We start from the raw sequence: 19,871 nt of genomic DNA on the forward strand, positions 1-19,871 counted from the left end.
GGCTCTGATTGGTTGTTGCTGACTGAGCATTGTATTTCTGCAGATGGCAGTAGGACTACAGGAAGGAGATGGAAGAGCTAGTTTTTTTCAGATTATCTGTCTCATACTGTCAGGACATGGTGACAGTTCTAACAAATAGATAAAAATCAAATTGTGTATAAAAGTTTCATGCTGCAGCTTCAATAAAAGAAGCAGCTAGCATTCCCATGGTAACTCTGGCAGAGCAGACAACTCAGATCTCTCAATAGACAAATATTAGTAGCACACTCCATTCTTATGGAAGAGTGTTAAGAAGAATGTTGAAAGAAACCTTGGTATCAGCAGCAACATGCTGTTAGGATACTCTATTTTAGCAGGGCCAGGACCTGAAGTGCAATAAAAGGATATCCTGGAAGTGTCTGCTTTCAGGTGGGAATAATTTATTTTTATGATTTAAAAAAAATCTGATTTGTTCTTTTCTCTTCCTGGATCTACTTTCCCATTCAGCGTTTCGAGATGGGAGGCAAAGCAGGCGCTGGCCGGCGGTCCGGACGGGTTGCGGCAGCCCTCTTGCTGCCCTAACAGTGACGAGCAGCTGAAGATGTCTCCACTCACTTCCCCTCTGGCCTGGAAGCCGTCCAACGCAGCGCTCCAAAAACAGGCCTTCCTCTGTTAACTCCTCGGGCAAATTCAGATCGCCCTGCCGTCTCTGTCAAAGTCTCAGTCTCTGTCCAGATGCACAACATTTCTGCTGCCCTTCTTGCTAATAGCTAAAAGGGGGCGAAGGCAACAGTCAAAGAGCACTTCATGGGAACAAACTAATTCTGGTGCTTTGTTTGATTGTGGTCATGTGTGTCTGCATAATTTAGAACTTATGAAGACAGCAAGCATCTTTAAAGTGGGCCTGTTTCGATTTAAATGCAAACATAGCCAAGACACACACTTCGGCTTTTCCTCGGTGGAATAGAAGCGCTTTTTCTCTCCTTCAAATTGAGTTCCTCAAACTCTAATTTGGAGCAACCCTTTGATGAACTAATGTTTTCAAACTAGACTGCTATAATGAAAAGGGAGTGAGTGCAATTTTAAACAATCTGACGCTCTGAACCTTCTGTGACTGTAAACTGTAAAAATGAAACTTTAGAATTTTATATCAGTTACACTTGAAACTTCTGACAGCACCTTAAATAACAGCCAGGAGAGCTGGATATGGAAAATGTTTACCAGATCAGTTTCATTTCCACCCGCAACCGTCTCCACCGGCGACATCAATTCTTCATGTGAGGCATTTACATTTCCAACAAATACACACGGAACATGCCCTGCTGTCTCAGGCTCTCCCTTGATGACCGGGGTCAATGAGTGTGCATGTTTGTCAGCTCTGATCGTTAATGAAACGCTCACACAAATACAGCACGGGCAAATATTTAGAGGCCAGCCTGGAGATTTCATCACAGACGAAGCCGTGACTCTTCGGGGAGCGCTAGATTACTTTATTTGCCAGGAAAGAGCATATACTCAAGATCAAACTTGTCTGGGGCCTTGATGAATGTGGAAGAGCAGGAAGTATTCTGCCTTTGACCGATAACCAGTGTGATTTTAATTTAAATCATATGAATCAATGTCTGGCCAGAGCAGAAATAAAATATATTTAAATGAAAACATCTGACTCTAATTGCTTAAGAACAATGTTCTGCATAGTAGGTCTAGATTAACCTTGTTTTGATACTGATTTAATTTCTATGTGTTTGTGTAAGTTTATACAGGCCTAGTTGGGGAAAGTCATAGCACTGCTGTTTAATACTAAAAATGCACGATAGTTCCAAAAGTATTCACTCGCCAGCCTTCACACACGAGAACTTGAGCTACATCCTGTTATTAATCTTTGTAGTTTGACATAAAGCTGGCCCAACGTGAGCTTCCTGAACCACATTTCTGAGCTCAGACACTAATAATGCACAAAAAGACTTGCACTCTCCACTTGAACATTGCTTTGATGTCAGGATTCTGTACAGATCAGTCGAGTCTAGGGATGCACCAATCCAGATTTTTCACTTCCAACACAGATATCTGAGGTTTAGTATCAACTGATATTGATCTGATACACAAAAACAGGATTGACTGAAAACATTTCTTTTCTTAAACACAGCCATAAATGCTCTGAATTATACCCTTGGTCAAACATGTAAAAAGTAAACAACCCTTCTATTAGGAATAGTAAATATAATGTAAAATAAATAATAAGGCACGATGTCGCTCAGAGCACATCATAGAAGTAGACTGAATAGACCGACCCTCACGGATTGGGCACATTGTCACTGATACCCGGTCTAGAATTTACTCCAATAAATACACAGATGGGACAGATACAGATATTAACATCAGATTGGTGCACCTGTAGTCAAACGGTTCTACACCAAACCTGTTTGTCCATCTCACTATGGAACTCCCGTTGTGTACAGGTGAGAAGTCATGTTGAAACAGGAAGTTGTCATCTCCAAACTCTTCCCTCAATAAATTAACGATGAAGAGTTCCTTTCATTGACCTGAAGGGCCAATGCTGTTCTTCTGTCAACTGAAACCTCAACTCACCCATTGGATGACCAAACAAAAAGATATGATTCAGGTATAACTCTAAAAACCACAGCTCCACTGCTGCAGGGTCCGATGGTGACAACCCAGTTGATAGTAATATGAGAAATAATCATAATGAAGGCATCCCAGGACAGGGAAATTAAACAGTTTAAAGTTTAATAAATGTGTGAGAGTTTTTTATTGTTTATTTAGTATTTAATACAGCTGACTAAAAAGTTGTTGAAATATAGCAAGATAATCTCCTGGAAAATACATAACATCCCCCGTCCTCTTTAAAGTCCTCCAAAGTGATCAAGAGTCCAGTAGAGGAACATTTCTGTGTTTAGTATCAGAAACACAGAAAGTGCTTGTTTGAAGCTGGTTTGCTTCATTTTCAGAGTGAAAATGAAGCAAACACATAGTCAGCGTAAAAGTCAAAGCATCAGCAGTGTGGCTGAGTGTGCTGCCTCTGGACAGAGCTGGTGTCCCTGTTATCCAGATCATACTGGTGGCCCGCGGTTCAGAATTGCTCCTGTTTCACCCTGAGTTTTATTAAGACTGAGTGTGATTTTCTGTGTCTGAGGTTCCACTTGTAAAACCTCCTGACCATTTTTATAGGATCATCTAGACATAGAAACATAGTAACCAGACAGTGTTTAGGTTTGCAATATTGACGTATTTCATTTTGAACCTAGTGCCGCTCAATATTTGACCCAACTTTTTCATCTTTATACAGCAGGATATTTTCTCTTAGCTTCTGTGGAAATTCGCATCCCCCCACTACAGAGCAGAGACACTCAGAAACTACAACTCCTGTCATCTTACCTTTCCACTAAAGTCCATATTTCTTGGATAGAGTGCTATCATATTTTAGTATTACCTATCAATTGGTTTCTAATCACAGTAACGAGGCAGCTAGCTGGCTGGTGACAGAGCACTAACGGCCTCATAGGGAACATTAAGGAGGTTGGGTTATGCACTGAGCCGTTAACTATCTACAGGCACCGGCTAATGGCTCCAAATGACCTCCTCTGTGGCTATTAGCTCATAATTAGAACCTGCAGACCAGTGGTGACCTCCGCCGAACACACGTGATTACTCCCTTTCCTTGTGTTTTGCCTTACTCTCACCTCCCATCCTTCACATTTGAGCTCCACTTCAATATCCCGTCCATTTCCCTGGATTTCCTCCTTGTGGTATTCCTTCCCTCCTCGTCTTTTTTTTCCAAACTGCAACAGGATTACATCGGCTCCCCAGTGGGATAACTACCAGTAAAATATATCTATTTATAAGCCCTACTACTAAAGTACTTTAGCATAGATTTTTATTGTATTATTATTTTCAATGCTATGGCACATTTATTGATTTTTAAAAAACAACAAAACAAAACAGCATTGATGGTTAACGTTGCATTTACTTTGCTTGCAGATTTGCCTGCCTGACCCTGAAATAAGCAGATTACGTTGCTCTGTACCAAAACAGAGGAGAAAGAGCACCTTCCAGCCACACCACAAAGGGATTCGGTCACACTAACCCTAGTGTTCACTTCAGCAACAGTCTCCCATTACCCAGGACAAAAGAAAACCATACTAGTGTCAGCTCAGAAACAGCAGGAAATCAGTGAAGACAACAAAAGGAATGTGATGATTTGAGTGTGAGGAAAAAATGCTACACAGTACCAGTTCTTTGAAGGGCCGTATTATGTACCTTCCAGACATACAGTGCCATTTTATAGCATAATCAAGTAATTATGTTACCTTCAGTTGTCATAAAAAAGTTACATATATCAAATCTGACTTAAAAGAAATTTGACTTTGTGATTTTTCGCCTTGATATTGGGCCTCTCTCTCTCTTTAAGAAACCCCTCTTCTTTATAAAAACTCAAGCCTTCAGGAAGTCGTCATAACATGGCTCCTCTATTAACCGTTCAACAATGATTTTTACCAGCGTTCACTGAAAAGTAGCTCCTTTAATGAGCTCACCAGATACGCAGTTTCACCAGGTGTTTGTTAATTGTTACTTGCTAGTCTGCAGGAGCTGAGTGGGAGAGTCATGGGGGAGGGTGAAGTTAAGAAACTGCATCTCTGAGGAGGAGCAGCAGGGGGCACAAGATTCTCCCACTGACATGGGAGATTAAAGGATTTCTTAAACATCCATGAAAGAATCAATGCAACACTCCAGGTATTTTTTTTTTTTGATGAGGGAATAAAGTCATAACATGATTTAAAGCTCAACAAAGTTTGTTTTACATAACACTGCCCCTTTAATTTATCAATAAACCATCTCACTCCTTTATTTACAGATTTTTTAGGCTCTATTGTCCTTGAACAACAGTAAATCTGGAGGAGAAAGTCCTGCAAATGTCCTGAGAGCAGGAATCGAACCCAAGACAGCAGAGTTAAGGACTACAGCCTCTGCACACACAACCTACTGATTCACCCAGCACCACAGCAAATGATCTCTGATCCTGTGGGAATTATGTGGGATATTTGTAACAAGCAGTCAGGAACAAGAGAGCCTTGTGTTCCAACTATGGGATGAAAACTAAACACAAAGCAGAATCCTGAGCAGCTATCTTTCCAGGTCATCACTTCGCTTTGGAATCAACAGGTAAGTTTGCTCACTTCAGATACAGATGAAGAAGGCTTGGGAGAATATTTTACGGAGAGGATACTCTGCTGGATAAATGCTGCTGGAACTGACACCAACACAGTAAACGCAGCTGCTCTATCTTTGACGGTGTCACTGGTTTGGCACAGCAGCACAGTATGTCAATGTAGGTGAAAAAAGAGCACCAGAATTCATGTTTCCTAATGTAAAAGAAACTTGTCTGTCTGCAAAGGCACCCGTCGAACTTCTTCACATGCCCTGCTGCAACCTCAAATAAAATTTCTGAACGTGGGGTTTTGTATTCAGCCCACCTGATGTCACTGCAATTCCAGCAGCAAATCATTAGGGTCATGTCTTTACCAGCTTTTCTCGTATAAGCTCTGACATTTTTGCCCATTCTCCTTTGTGAAGTAGCTAAAGCTAATTTAAATTTGTCCATTAGGTAGTTGTCCTGCTTCTACGGCCGTCAACATTAACAAGTTAGCGCACGCGATTAATCTGAACATTTTAACGCATTAATATCACATATTGCAGATTTATCAAACTAGACCAAAAGATTTATCAACACACGGGGAGCAACGAATGACAGTGAAAGGTGAAAGTGTTTTACAATCCCAGACAGCAACAAATGTTGGACATTTTTCAACCCTCTTGTGTTGCGTGGCAAGGCTACCTTTGCACATCTACATGTACGAGCTCAAGGTTTCACATGTACAAATTACGCTGGTGGCTCTGCTGGACAAGTGACTGTCGCCTCATCACCCATGTTCCATTGGAAATGAATGCAGAGGGACATTTCTAATTTAGCATTTTAAACAAAATGAATTCCTTTAAACCTCAATGAATATAAAAAAAACAGAAAACTGAGAATCTTCAGACATGATTGGTTTGATACAGTAAAACATTTTCTTAAACATTTTTTGAAATGTGCTATTCAATACAATGGTATTCAGTGATACGAGCTGTTTGGGCGGTTGCCCAGGGTGGCACAAGAAAAGGGTTGGGCACCCAAGAACAAGAAAATAAAATATGTTATCTGTCAGGGCGTGCCCACGTCACCATAAGTACCACAACTGTATACATATTTACATTTCAAGCTTACAAAGTTAGACATAGTGATTAATCACAGCGCTACAATGTGATTAATCTGATTACATTTTGTAAGTGATTGACTGCACCACCTGCTTCACTCCGGTCACGTTTTGTCCAGCATCTAACAGTTTCCATTCAGGACTTTGCCTCCATCAGTATTCCTTCCAACTCTGAGCAATTGTCCAATTCCTACGAAAGAGAAGCGTTCCCACAGCATGATGCTGTCACCTCCATATTTAATTGTGGGCACAGTGTGTTCAGACTCCTTTGTTTAAAGCTCACTAATGTTCTCCAACGTACATGAAGCCTTCCAAAAGCTGGTGCATTTTATACTTAAGTTAAACAGAAGTGGACCCTACTTACAAATTAGGTGAGCCATGAAGCCAACTTTTGAATAACTTTTATTTAAGGGTGTCTGATTAAGGCTTCATTCATACCTCCAAGTCTACAGAATAAGAAAAACTTTGCTTTTTTAAGAAATATAGTGAGTAATTACTTTCTCTGAAAAACAAGCACATCACTGCCATGTTGTGAAAACTGTGGTAAAGCTGAGCTAAAAATACTTAGGAGGTTTGTAAATGAGGTCTAAAGGGGTTGGAAGCAGGATGAGTTAAACTATCTCAAGGTCTCACACGCGAGTTCATACACACATACAGCACATGTTCCCACTTTTATTTGAAGAGTTTTGAAGCTTCTGTATCATTTTACAGAGGCTTCTATTAGAACGACCCAAATTTCAGTCGTTCCAAAACAAAAAGTCCCAATAAAAAGCATGTTTGTGATTGACAACAAAAAATGTGAAGCAGTCCATCCAGCTACAGGCTTCATATTTTTGTTAATTCTTCCATTGAGCAAACACAATAACTTCAAAAGTACATTTGGTTGATTTAAATTTAAACCATGAATGTAATAGGTTGTGCAGTTTGACAAAAACTAAGTTATCATGTCACTCCCGCTGAAACAAAGAGGTAAGCAACAGAACATCAACAAAGTATGAGAACCTGTAACAGGGAGGATAAAATTTATTTATTTATTTATACATTTATTTAGTTATTACCTGTGTGTTAAGACAAATGCAGGCCTTATATTTAATTTACATTTTGCCTCCAACATCTTTATGTAAATGTCCAACATTTACATAAAGATGTTTTTTTTCTTCCCATTTGTCCGTGCAGTTGTAGTTTAAGTACCGGCCACCAAACACAGGTCTGGCCTGAGAGACAACCTCTCACTTTGAGTTTATTAGACCAACTCACAGAGCACCACAGGCAGGGAGAAGAAAGTACACAGTCTCACTTGGCCCCTCCGCGCTGGGTCAGGCAGCCGACAGCACACAGCACTCTGACATAAAGAAACACGGCCACTGTCATTGAGGAGCTCACCTGAAATCCAGGTACAGTTCGCTCTCCTCTCGTCTTTCGCCTCTCGGTGCTAACAGGCGTGTCCTCACCGCTGGGCTGGAGGTCACCAGCCAGCCAGGAGTAGAACGAAGTTACTGCTGGAGAAGCTCAACTGTTAAAGAACGGTTCGCCTGTAGCATTTAGAGTTCACGTCCAAAGAATGTCATACACAGTAGCCTAACACGGCACCGATCATTTGGACAGCAGCCGAGTATGGAAAGCCAAATGTGCCACAATTCAATAAATCAATACATCCCAAAACTGAAATGTGTACAGATGAACATTTTATTAGGGCTGTTGTAAACGTGTATTATAGTAATCGAGTATTCTATCGCTTATTCTGACAATTAATCAAGTAATAGAACAAAATATGTTTTGTTTTGTCTGCCCAATTTTTTTATATATTTGAGCATCCTTAATTACATTTTCTGTAGTTTAGAAAATTAACCTGTAACAATAGTAGCTCTCTTTTAAAGTTAACCTGGACAAAAATTGTACAAAAATCTGAAATTATATTCAATTTAATATAAGAGCCAGGCTCACAATGACATTGTTTTGTTTTTCGACCTTAGCAGAATATTGACAACGTTTTGCACACATTTATAATGGAAACACAGTTACTGCCTCCAGTCCTTCACCTTCCATCTTCTGCCTGCTCCATGGGCGGTTCTAGACAGGGGCCAAAAGGGGCCGATGCCCCTGTGGAACTGGTCCTGACCCATGTTTTGACCTCAATACTGGAGCATAATGCGGAGTGGGTAATCGGGAGAGAAAGCATCAGTGATGCAAACGGTGATTTGCATTTTGCCATTGAGTAAATGAAAATGTATACTTTTCCATTGGTTCCTCTTAAAGTGTTGTTTGATTTTTAGTTTTTATTTTTTTAATTTTTTTTAGCAAAGCAGTGTTGCAAAGTAAGTTTTGGTGTCCAGAATAAAATGACACTTTGCTTTGAGTCCTCTTGAACAACAGTGCAGGAAGCAGGTCAAACTGGCCAACTCACACAGAGGCAGATATCACTGTTAGACACTTGTGATCAAACAGGAATAAGTCAACCCTCTTTGACACATTAGAAAGAGTAATGCCACTGAAAGCAGGGTTATTTCTGGTGCACAAAGGCTGGAAGAAAGACAGCTTTATCCAGCAAGAAAAGAGAAAGATGTTAGCAATTGCTCCTCTATGCCATCCATTTCCTGGAGATGGCCGCAAACCCTTGGACACACTTAATCAGGAAAAGGGCACACCTCCAAGTACCCATTCTTTTGTAATGGCATTACACCGCACAAGTAAGATTTAGAGATCCCTTAATGTGGCAGAGTCTTCTGCATAAAAGTATATACAAAGGTTAATATTGCAATAATATGTTCCTGGAGGGCATTGTAATCATTATCTCTCTGGTGGTATCAATTAGAAGCACTTTACTGCAGGTAATGACTAAGATTCCGGTACAAAATGACATTATTATTATTATACCCATCTATAATTTCAGAGTGGATACACAAGACATGAGGGGGAAAAAAAAGAAAAGCTTAAGTTCAACCAAAGGTAGCCTTAAAAGTCTGAGACTTTTGTTGATGGACTTGAGGAAAGATGAGGCTGAATGACTTTTTCAAGCATGTGGACACGTAGTGTGCCGTGTGGAAGTTTTAAATCACCCTTAATTTCTTGCTACTTTGTTTCCATGGAGATATATTGTTGTCAGGTCCTTTGACATGGTCTTGAGCATTATTCATCAGTATCTCTAAGGTTCTCACGTGGCTTTGGCTGATTTTTCATTCATCTTCTGTCCAGTCTGTGTGGACTATACCGTGAAAGCATTTGTGCAATGTGTTCTTAGAGAACTGAGGAAAGTAAGGACAATTTGAGCATCTGGCATAAAAACTGCACAGGGGAGATTAAGAATATCTCAGGGTCATGTTTTTGGTGATAAACCCATAAAGAACCTCTGACAGGACAGAGGAATGCATCATCCTTTAGCTGACCTGTTTTATGTAGTTTCTAGCTTAAATCTCACTGATGCTAAAATACATTTTTACAGCGTATTATATTATATTTTAAATTGCTGCTGCTAGTTTGAAGGAGCTGAGAGGGCTGCTCTGTGAGGCACAAGCTCAGAAACTTGGAAACTGCAGCTCCATGAAGGAGCTCCGTCCTCCAAGACGGTGCTCGGTCCACCCAGGTGTTTTGCACAGCTGAATGGTTGCTACGGGAGATTGAAGGATCTCTCAAACATGCATGAACGAATCAATTTGAGGCTGTTACACTTCTGAGGGAATCCAAAAAGTGTTACTGTTCACACACTTTGAACTTTTTCTGAACTCATGTTAAAACAACAAATTACAACACATTTTATTTTGATTTATTATATGACAAAAGTATTGTAGAATTGTGAAGTAGAGGAAAAAAATAGAGTAGTGTTCTTTATAGATCAGGGGTGTCCATAGTGGGTGTTGGAGTGGCATCCTGCATGTTTCAGTTCTCTACCTGGTGGTAGTAACAACCTCCTCAGCTTGTCAGTGTTTTTCGTAGGTCTTCTAATGAGCCATCATTTGATCCAGTTGTGTTAAACCAGAGAAAGAACTAAAACATGCAGCTCTACCAGTTCTTCATATCTGAATATTATTGTACACAACCGTTTTTGCTATTTCTTCTTTCCAAAAATAAGTCAAGCTCAGTTAGATTGTATAGGTATCATATGTAAACATCAGTTTTATTATTATTATTATTATTATTATTATTATTATTATTATTTTTATTATTTATTTTTTTTGCCATTGATTGGCTTTAGATCTGGACTTTGACTGGGCCATTCAAAGACAGGAGTATAAATCATCTGATTTATATCCATGGACTGACAGAAGGATGAAAGGCCTTACTGCAGTTCTGCCACACAGATTTCTTTGCATATAGACTAAAATTTCAATGTTGGTCTCATCTGAACACATCACCTTCTTGCAGATGTTTGCTGTCTCCTACATGATTTGTAGCAAACTGTCGATGGGACTTCTTATGGCTTTTATTAATAATGGCTTTCTTCTTGTTGCTTTTCCATATAAGCCTGATTTTTGGACTGGATAATATCTAGTTGTCCTCTCACCAGATGTTCCCTCCTAAGGTATCTTCTCTACTTCTCTGATTGAAGTTCCTCTTGCCTGACCTCTCTACTCAGATGGACAGCCAAAATAAATGTTTACCATGTTCAGATGATGGAAGGAGGACGTCCCACAAGAGAAGTTTATAGTTTGGGATATTGTGTTTTCTGATTCTGGATTAAATTGCTACACAAACCCCTCCCTACCTGCCTACTGAGTTTCTTGGTCTTCATGATGCTTTTTGTTCTCTAAGAAAGCTCTGAGACCTTTCCATAACGGTGACATTTATATTGAGATCATATTTTGCACTGGATGACTTTTTTTGTTCGTTTGCTTAAAACTTAGGGTGTTAATATTTTTGGAAGGGACTGTAACTTAACAATTATTGATCACCTCTGACATATAAATTATTCAGACATAAAAGTCTGAGTGGACTGCAATAACCAAACAAACATTCTTCTGGCTGCATTTTTCTGATGAGGCTTCAGTCCTTCAGTGTTTCAGTGAGATGCTGCAGATCTTCTATTAGTCTGTTGTGGAGAGTTCAGTCTTTTCTGTCATCTGTTAGGACAACAGCATCAGAAACAGACTTAAAAAAACAATCAATCTGATAAAGCAGGCTGGTTCTGTATCAGTCTATCAATCAAGCAATACATATTTCATGTGTATTGATGATTTTACCAATGGCTCTTGACAAAATGCAATCAATGTCTTACTGGTTTCATAATTGGTGACTCTGATGTGTTTATGATGTTTTTATGTTTTTATGATGTAAAGCACTTTGAACTGTCTTTTTGCTGAAATGTGCTATACAAATCAACTTGATTGATTAATTGATTGATCGATTTGGAACCTTTGGAAAGAAATACACAAAGAAGGATTACACATAAAATGAAAAACAACACAGGCAACTGAGTGTTCATCAGACTGCCATACAACAACAAAGTGTTGTCAGTCAGAGGGCTCTTCGGGAAAACCACAGCAACTCTTTGAAGAAACATCTATAATGAGTTATATCATTTAATTTCCCTTTGGGATTAATGAAGTATTTTAAAAGTTGTTAAAATTTTCACGTAAAAACTTTCAATCCTCCAGACAAATGTGAGGGAAGCCCAAGACTTTGACAAAGCATTGTGGATGTGGATGTGTTTCTAAGAATGTAAGAGAAAATCCATAGGTCTAAAGTATACACACAAGATCTTGAATCCTCTTCCTCTCTCGTAGTAGTTTGAGGCTTTCTATGAGTGCCTGGGTGTGTAGTAAACTAATGGGCCCAACGCAGGAAAGAGAGATGGATCTGAGGGAAGAAAGGCCTCAGTAGCCTGGTGACAAATGCTTAATTGGACGTTGGCACCATCCATCACAGGGTTGTCATGGTGCTCACCTTTCCACAGGGGCGATTCATAACCAGAACGTTACATGGTCCAGGTCACTGCCTAATCTGTCACACCTGCAACAACGACTAACACCACCTTTCAGAATAGTGGAATCTGCTAAATGACAAGCAATCTTTATCATCATTGCAACTGTTAAGATTGTTTTCTGAACATTTAATAATATCAATTCAGGGCCGAGTCAATGTGTGACTTGTTCCTTAAATGTGACTTGCTTTTGTAGAAATAGTTTGTCAAAGTGTTTGTCATGTAGTATTTTAATGAAGTGCAGGCTTTCTGTCAGTTCCTCTAATAAGCAAGATCAAATCAATGAAGGTCTCAGCAGAATAACAAAATGACTTTGAAAAATGCTGTTTGGTCATTAAAAGGAAATTATGTATTGAAGGTCCAACACTGTCACCTGACATTCTGATCAGCAAACTGTCTGACCTCAGACTTCCCCCCACTAAACCCTCTCTGGATAAAGGACTTCCTCTCTAAACCTAACCCTGCTCTGTTAAACTTGGTCCACATCACTCCAAACATGATCTCCCCACATTAAACCCCTGCTCTATAACCTCTACACCTCCAACTGCTGCCGGGCAGCAACCCCACCATGAAGTCTGCTGGTGATACAGCAAGGGTGGGACTCATCTCCTACACAAACCTCTGCCAACCTGTCCTGGTCTGCTTACACTGAGGCTGTCATCAAGAAGGAACTTTTGCACTTCTAAAGAAAGGAACATCATCAATCAGAACCTGCTGATAAACTTCATCTTGACAACTGCTCTCTCTTGGATTGCTTGGCTTTTTGTAGGAAATATTTTGAGTGTGAGACACAGTCAGGTCATGTACGTCACATACATTACTATATTTTTTCCATAAAATAGTGACATGCTAAAATGCCATGAACAGTAATCTTTTATTGGGAAAGACTAACTTGACCTTGCATAATCTGTAATATTTACATGAATTTACATTTCAATATTCCATTGACATATACAATACGGCTGCTGTACATCATCCTATGGACAGTGGTTAACATTATGCAATATTTCAGATCATTTCATGCACTCTCACAAGTAATTTGCGGAATGCATAAAGTAAACTTACCAATGGCAAAATAGAGACGATGGTCACAGCATGACAGAGCGCTGACAACATGAACACCTCCACGCTTTGTGACGCTCTGATCAGCTGCTGATCCTCATTCACACGCCGTGACTGGAGAAGTTCCTTTAAGCCAGTCACAATATTTTCTCCTGACTGATACTGAGGGAACAAACTGGTCTCAGGCTTCAGCTTGAACATTGTCATTATGGCGATGCAGGTCCTCTTCCTTACTGAGGTCTACTGCCATGGCAACCTATGCCGAGACCCCATAACCTGATTCTTAACAGACAATCAATACCCTTAGAAAAAGATTAAATTAGACAGCAGTGGGGGACGCAATACTGTTATAAAATTGGGATGGATGACGAAATATGTGGATACTTTAAAATAGTAGAAATATTTTAAGTAATGATGCAGCTTTAACTGTGAACACGTACAATTAGTCCATGCAGTACTATGGAAAATGCTGATACAGAATCTGTGGCAGGAGCCAGGTGAAGTCAAGAAGGGCCTTCAAATCTGAAGGACCTGGAGGTCATCACCGAAAGTAATCAAAATGCCAAAGGAAGCAAACACAAAACTGGTCAGCAATTATAAGACGGGGAAGACTGCTGTAATGCAAATAAGTATTTTTGAAATTTTAGAACCAATCTTTATAATATTTCAGAAATATGTTTGTGTTTTTTCTTGGATCTTAGTAAGACTGTTAAAAAAAATGCCAAGACCAAAGACTATACCTATGGAAACAGACTGGTTTTTATCCATTTGATCTGGGGAGCCTTTAGTCATTCGCTCTGTTTCCTTCACACGTTGCTGTGGCTGCTCCCCTGGTCAGTAAATATAGTTTGAGCTAAACAACTGCGTTTTTGCAAATTAATGCCAGGTCTGCATGAAAGAGAACTTTAAAGGAAGTGAGTCAACCTTAACATCCCCAAAACAAAGGCAGATTATACAAGGTTGAATATGTGATACATCTATTTGCAGTATTTATAGCTGTCAGATTAGTTTGTTTCCACTTCCTCTTTAACTAAACAATCTCTCCATGTTTAGTATACGCGGTCACTTTCTAGACCGTTGCTTATGACATGGAGTGAGGTATTGTTAATTAGCGCACCTGTAGTTTGGCCACTACTCCCAATTCAAAGTTACATTTGCCAGATTTTGTTTATAGTACTTACTTGTCGCATTGTCCAAAACATTCATGAATACTGAAAGGAACACGGTCTTTTTAGTGCTTCAAAAATATCAGGAAACCTGAGGGAATAGTCAAATATTTTTTCTAACATAGAAATAAGGAAACAGTAAATTAACAGAGCAAGCTTCGTTGGTAGAGAAAGAGAAATACGGGTTGTGAGCTTAGAAAAAGAAAAGAGTTATAATCTTAAGTGTCTGCTGAATTAGCATAGATGAATCTACAGTTAATATGAACAGGGGCGAGGTTATAGCACCTTCTTGAATGGGGTTGTTTCGCACCACGGCACAGCAGAGCCCGCAGGCAATAGGCAGAAACATAAGAAAAATGGAAAGGCTGAGGAATTCCCCCAAAGGGATTAGATTTTAAATAGATATCAGCCCATACGTGATTCCCTTTTCTTTTTCTTGTCTGTAAGTGGGTGCAATTTAGTGTACATAATGGAAGAAAAAGAACTTTAGGTTAATCTCATTGACCTCCACACTCTGGAGACCAGGGGTTATAGCTAGGAGAAACACCATCTCCCCAGCAGGCTACCCCTGGTTGCCATGACAGGAGTAGTGAAAGTTGTGAAAGTGACTTAATGCAGAGCAAAAAGAAAAACTTTTTACAGCATCTTAACAGATTTTTATTTTTGTAAAGAAAGCTGTGAAATGAAAGACTTAACAACCAAATTCAGCACAGTTGTTCATTGTTTTTCATTTTTCATAGTTGAATATCAAATCAAATCTTTTATGCGATACTGCCAAATAAAGGGGGAATGTTGCTTTTATACAAATATATGCTAATTCTCATAGTTTAGAAGGAAGCCTTTCCTGATGTGTTTGTTTTGTCACTTTTAACAAAATGGGAAAAGTCCTGCAGAACTACAAACCTTCCATGATTTACCAGTCTGAAGGACTGGCTCCTGTGGAACTAGCTCCCATTACTCTGTGAGGCAGACAACCTGTTCACCATCCATTTTACACCCTTATCCCATTGGGGTTGGGAGGAGTGCTGGTGGGCAAGAGGTGATGTCACCCTGTACAGGTCACCAGTTCATCGCAGGGCAACACATAGACAAACCGGACAAACAACCATGCACACACACCTAAGGAGACACACCAATAAAGAGAACCCACGCATGCACAGGGAGAACATGCAAACTCCATACAATCAAACCCAGGACCTTCTTGCTGAAAGGCTACAAACTGCACCACTGTGCAGCCCCTTAAAACTTTCCAGTTTGATAAAACTTATAGTTAGACCTGAGTAGGTTATCCTGAGCTATTTCGTCTGTTGGATGTTTCTGGACATCCAAAAGATGGAAAGTAATCCTGGTTACCTGGTGATGACAATGAATTCTACAGAATCAAATGTTTAGTGTTAAATGCACAGTCTGATAGAGGGTACAAATATTCTATAGAACTGTTTGGACTCAAGGAACAACTTAGTGTACAGACTCTGGTACAAGCAATAGATGTTCAGCATGGGGATCCAAATGGAGAAATAATGATAAATAATTTTATGAAAGGAAAAACAGGGTGAGGACAACAGAGGATCTGATATGGACCAACCCAGTAGTATTTATGCTATGGACTCTGATTAATGGATGCTGAACAGGTGAATGAATGAGCAGATGGGAAGCAGCTGTTGAAGACCAGGAAACTGAGGCACTGAGGTAAAAGCAACACTTGTTACCAGAAACACAGCAACAGAATCAAACATTAAATGCTTAAATCAAAGTAAAAATAATAAAACTAAACTCATAATGTCCAACTTATTATTGCATTTTTTATAGGACTCTCAATTGTTAGAACTGTTCTTCGTTTCAGTTTTAGGATGCTGTCTACAGAGGGAGCTAAAGATTAGGGTGATGACAAGAGGCCTTCCAACCTCAGAGTACTTGGAGCTCAACGCCAAGATGCTCAACATATCAGCGGAAACATTGCAGAGTCTTGTCATTTGTCAATAAAAATATCTGTTGATTATTGAGACTGGTACAGATCATTTTTACATGACATTCTCTAATAAAATGTAGAGGAAAAATAACAGTTTGTTTTCTAAATTTGTACTCCTTTCACATTGTTATATTTGAAGGGATGAACATCACTTTTCCCATCAGAAAACATTTTCATATCTGGCAGGAACATGTATATGTCCATGAGCTAACAAAATAACACACGACAAACATTCAGGTAGACTGTCCAAGGCCTGTGTATTTATATATATATCAAAGGTATAAATATGTGCACACATAGATTGGCTCAGATTATTGTTTCCTCTGTGTGAATGACTGAGAAGCCCACAATGATCACTGGAATTACTTGAAAATGATAAAAGTAATAGTAAATAAAAATGTACTGAAACTTACATTTAACCAGCAACAATCAGACATTGCTTTTAAAATGAGGTTTAGTAGAATCATATAAAAACAAACATATGAAAGAGGCCTGAACAAAAAAGATGCTATCTATAGAAACACCCACAAACAGCTAAGAGCAAATCATTGGACTATTCTGAACCAGTTTTCCATGAGGCCTGATCTAAATCCTGTTGAACATCTGTGGAGGGAGCTGGAACATCTGGAGAAGGCACCATTCTAGTGGAGCAGTTTGTCCAGCAGGAGTGGACCAGGACACCTGTGGACAAGTGCAGAAGTGTGTATATTTCTGGACATAAATGTTACAAGATGACAATTTGTTCAAGATTGTCTACAAGTCCAAAGCTCAGCCTTCCATCCGACTGCAGCGAAGAAGTCAAACTGCTCCTCCACTCTGTCTGGCTTTGTAACTGTATCCCTCCTTACCTTCTCCCGGAAAATAAATACAAGCTCTTCTCCCCTACTGTATAAAAGGAGGGCATGCCTCACATAATCGTTTGAGACCAGGACAAACTCGAACCATTGCTATCTGTGTATTTATTACGCCAGTGGCAATATAAGGCAAAGCAGAGTGAGATATCAGCTTACCTTGAGCACAGTGAGAGGGAGAGAGTTTAAGATAAAGGATATTTAATATCCAGTGCATGCCAGCAGGGGCCTAAGCCTCTAATAGCACTTGGGGTTTCTGAGCAGGTAATGCCTTCATCTTTGTCTAAACACACTTTTATGGACTTTAACTGTAATGATATAAAGAGAGAGGGGGTCACAGATAACTGTAGCGTAATGGCTCAAAGCTGAAGATTAGCCATGTATCATGTCTAGGGGATAATGCTTCAAGGCAGTTCTTCTGAAAAGGTGTTATCCACAGTGGAAAGAAGACGACAGAGAGCAGGACACATACACTCACACACACACCCCCACACACGCACACATATCCAGACACATATATTAAATAATGACCTCTTCTTTCCTATCTCCCCTGCCCCCTCCTCCCCCCCTCCCGCCCTTTTAACAGCGCTTTGCATTTTGTCACATTGCATTAGAATCAACGACGAGGTCATTTGCTCTGTAATGAATCTGTGAAGCCAATATTCATAGCTTGCGACAAACATTACCGAGGCACCTCCTGTGTTCCAGGACACATTACCTTTGCTTATTTGGTGTCCAAATGATAATAAGATTTCATTTGATAACGTATATCTGTTAAATGTAAACATAAATCTTAAAGCGCTAATAATAAAAAATAATGCCACCTCACACTGTGCAAAAGCAGCAGCAGCACTTTCAGACCATTTAGGCCGTTTTTCACAGATCAATCAGGTGGCCTCTTTGTCCATTAAGCTGGGAAGAACAATGAAACAGCTACATAGCAAAACTGAAGCATGAGTGAGAGAGAAGAATAGTGTTGTTGCCCTAATTATGCACTGCGGTGATGCATTATTTACCAACTCAACATGCATCAGCGGGGCTGAATATGAGTAAAATAATTTATGATGAAATTCCCCCCCTTTTCTTTCCTTCTTTTCTTCCCGTCTCTGTCCTTCACACTCCAGCCCACCCATCTTTAAATCAAACTTCAATAAAATGTGCCACCCCCTATTCATTTTGCATGATGCCGCTCTGAAAACCACATAGGGCTGCAAGATCTGTTATTCAAAAATTCCTCGCAGAGTGCAGGGTCAAAACAACAAAACAGGAGCGAGGAAAAATCAGGAGCCTCTGTAACTCACCAAGTTATGATGGGCTACTGCTGCGGAAGTGAGGAAAGGCAAGGTTAGGAAGAAAACACCCAGACAACCCATAAAATACAAGGTAAAAGATAACTCATTTACATATACATACACACAGTGTTTTCACATATATATATAAATATATATGAATGTATAATGGTGTTTCAAGTTGTACAGCTACATGTATTTGCTTACCTCCACGGAGGAAATGTACAGAAAAGACGTCAGAACAAACAGTTGTGACGCCCTAAGTTCACTGAAATGTTTGCGACAGTGGAGAAGGTCAGCATACCTTCAAAGTCTTCCTCAGTTTCCAGTTGAATCAGAGAGGAAAACAATTTCCCAAAACTAATTCAAGAATAAACAAGTTTAGACGCAACATTTTAAACAACTGTCATGAGAAAAGGAAAATAAAAAAGGTAGTTTAACACAGACCCAAAGATACTTGAACCAAGCAACTACTTTAAGGTTTCAGCTGTGAAACTAGAGACAAATCATTGTCTTACTAAATGGTTGGAAGCAAAAAACTTTCAAATAATTACTTTTTGTAATTTTCTTTGATTTCATTAGTTTGCATGCAGACAGATTACTGTCTCCTTCAACAACAAGGGAAAGGCCAGATTATGATGTCATGGCTGTGAGTTAACTGATCCACAGTGACGTTGGCTGAAAGGCCACTCAGTGAGGAAGAAGTCCTTATACCCAAAGTAGAACTATGAAAAAAATAAATAATAAATAACAGACTGCAGTTTGCAAATGCACACAGGGACAAACATGTTTGTTTTTGGGAGATTTGTCCTGTGATCTTGTTACGTCTGAACTGTGAGGTTTCACATTCTGAGATGGCTCATTTTTGACATTTGAACTTTTGTAAGTTAGTCCTGATGGGGAGTTTGGTAGAGGTTCTCCGTCATTTACTTTTGACTAAGTTTTCCCCTGTTTTTGTGGTTTTTCAGGAAGTTTTTTGATTGTAGTTTATGTTCTTCATTTTATACAAGAGTAGTTCTGTTCTTGAGCTATAATGGGGTGAATTTTTGTTTGTTGTTTTGGCTTTGGAAACCTTGAGGTACTTTTACTCTCCTCTGGGTTTGTATGGCTCTAAGCCAGACAGACAAGCTGGAAAAATACATTATTGACTTGAGCTGAGTTTCCTTTGATTATTGACCCCAGCCTTTTGTCTTGTAAATTGTGTTACACCCTGTGACACCCTACACTGAGCAGGTGTAACTACTTGGACATAATGACAACGCTTAGATGATAAATGGGTTGCTTGTACCATCCCAACTGTGAAGCACGGGAGTGGCAACATAATGTTATGGGTCTCTTTTGCTGCAGGAGGAACTGGTACACTTCATAA

The sequence above is a fragment of the Xiphophorus couchianus genome, chromosome 4, assembly GCF_001444195.1.
Source record: "Xiphophorus couchianus chromosome 4, X_couchianus-1.0, whole genome shotgun sequence".
Lineage (NCBI taxonomy): Eukaryota > Metazoa > Chordata > Actinopteri > Cyprinodontiformes > Poeciliidae > Xiphophorus > Xiphophorus couchianus.